This window comes from Montipora foliosa, chromosome 4, assembly GCF_036669935.1.
Source record: "Montipora foliosa isolate CH-2021 chromosome 4, ASM3666993v2, whole genome shotgun sequence".
Classification (NCBI taxonomy): domain Eukaryota; kingdom Metazoa; phylum Cnidaria; class Anthozoa; order Scleractinia; family Acroporidae; genus Montipora; species Montipora foliosa.
The window spans coordinates 37,866,593-37,869,092 of NC_090872.1; the positions used below are offsets into that span (position 1 = coordinate 37,866,593).

The 2,500-nt window shown below is 39.0% G+C and overlaps 1 protein-coding gene across 1 annotated transcript in view; it reads right to left on the reverse strand.

Moving 5' to 3' along the window:
• Positions 1-1,746: 1,746 nt before the first annotated feature.
• The window catches only part of LOC138000744 (ORC ubiquitin ligase 1-like), a 27,507-nt gene continuing 26,753 nt past the window's right edge, over positions 1,747-2,500 (reverse strand). Inside the window, exon 6 of the mRNA XM_068847369.1 lies at positions 1,747-2,500. This exon is cut by the window's right edge and continues 5,075 nt beyond it. The gene's annotated coding sequence lies outside the window, so the exon portion shown is untranslated.

The window sequence follows — 2,500 nt, forward strand, 5'->3', positions numbered from 1 at the left end:
TTTCTTAATCGTTGGAAGCTGGACAAGAGGACCAGTTTTGAAAAGAGAATGGTTCTTACTTTTTCGAGTGTTATGACTGGAATGGATACTCCAAAATAATGCGAGACACTTCGTGACACGTTACGTGGTAATACCTGACAACGTCAGTGTTAACCCGCTTTGGCAGATGAACACCACTCTGGATAGACAGAGTATAACTGCTGGGTTAGAAGACACAGTACTGTAGATCCGGAGAGTTTGAGTGAGAGTTCCAGTGAGTGCGCAGTAAAGTTCTCTGTCCCCTTAAACTATAGGGAGTAGAGCATTTAAGAAACGACGACGGCTACCACTACGACAACGCCACAAAGCAATAATATCATTGGTTAAAACAGCATAAATAATCGTGCTGCACGTGCAGCACGGATTTTAGCAAGTATCTTAGCGGTCCTCTGCATAACGACGACGTGAAATCACCAAATTTGAAGGTTTGACGACAACGTGAGCATGCATTCTCTATTTTAACTCTGAAAACGCTCGTACCAATTTATTTTTAGGATACCTCGCCCACATTGTAGGACGTGAAAGAGACTGAATAATCGCGAAAGACTTATGATAAAGGAGAGTTATATTTTGAGGTGACGTTTTCGTTGACCGTCGCCGTTGTAGATCTTAAATTCCCTAGTTTAAGAAACGAAGACGGCTACGGCAACGACAACTCCAAAAAGAAATCTTATTGGTTAAAAGAACCAAAATGATCGTGCTGCACGTGCGGCACGCATTTTTGAACAATTCCCTCCCGTACCCGTCAAAACTACTCGACGTGACAAACTACAGTGAATCTTTCAGTCTCACTCTTAACTTCAAATCCGTCCTTACCAGTCCAGTTATAGGACACTTCCCTCATACTGAATAATATAAACAAGATGGAATAATCATGAAATACTTAGAATCGCTCAAACGTACATTTTGAATTGACGTTTTCGTCGCCGTAGCCGTCGTGGTTTCTTAAACTCCCTTATGTTGTAACGTTGAGACTGAATGGATATTGAAGTGTATGAATACAGAAACCGATATGATAATACGAAACATTAAGAAGATCATGATAGGTTCAGATGCGTAAGACAGCTTGAGGGAAGGTATAGATGTCCTTTTTGGGGGATCGATAGCTGCCCTAGGCAGAAAATAGACCGTATTCATAAATGGCGGTCAAGAAATTATTCTTTTGTCTTTGTGCTAATCATCCTAACTAGCCTCAATTTGGAACAAAAATTCTTTTGAATTTTGCTCGTGTTTACGAGGCTAGTTAAGACAAAAGAATAATTACTTAGCCGCCATTTATGAATACGGTCTATACTCGTCACATTTGTTGGAACACCCATCCCCGTTTCCCCACTGCTCCAATGTTGATTTTCACAACTACTAGCAGTCGCTCGAAAAATTCTCACACAACATTGAATTGGGGAGAGGGGGATGTGGTATAAGCTACGATCTTGTAACACAATGATTCTGGACCATTCGCTAAGTGTTCCAACTAAATATGTCTAGTATTGTAGGTAAAATGAGGATCACCAATTAATTGAACCTAGGTAAAAAAAAAGGATTTAATCTGAGAACGGATTTGACCGGCAACATATCCATTCCAGTCACAACCCTTTCTCGAGAACGTACGCATAAAGCACAGTAAAGACGCTGCCGTCAACATTAACTCGAGAACACAGTAAATTACAGAAAAATCTGAAAGACACGCTTCAAAAAAGAGACAGGTCATAAATTATTTTCACTGACTTTATTTATGCCGATATCGTTTCAAGTATATCTTCTGTTTGCCTCCAAATACAAAAAAAAAAAAAGGACGGTAGAAGTACTTCATTGTTTTAATTCAGTGCCTTTCAATATTGACGTGAAAACAACAAAATCATCAAACTCCATTCGGAAAGCACCAGAACGTTCAGTCAAAGGCGTTTTCCGATTGGCTGAGATGAACACGCTGAGCAAATCAACTTGTACTGAAAACCGCTCCATATACCGAATATTAAATTAATAAGGAGTGACCCGTCTGGATGCACTTTAATAAAAGCATACTTACAACGAATCGTTGTTATCAGACTGTAAAAGCTTCCAACATTAACTTCTAATAATTCAGTAAACTAATATTACAGAGTTCGTGCTGGATTTTGTTTACAAAATTCCAGGAGTATTCAAGTTGTCTTCAAGAACCATAAATGGAGTTTTCAAGGAATGTTTGTAAGAAGATTTCTATGCCATACATAGCGTTTCAGTGTTTTCTTTGCTGAAAAAGCCTGTACCTTGATATTCTCTTCCCACGTCCTGTGAGTTAAGTGCACGCACTGGCATGTTAAATTCTGCATTTAACCTTACACCATTAGTCAAATTTGGGCTCAATTTTTGAAACGTCTCCTTAAATTTTTCACCCAAGCAAAACTTCAAGGTGTTTTCAAGCGTTTTCCCACCAAATCTTTTTTTTTAAAGGGCTTTTCAAGCGCCCTTTAAGTTAAGTTAT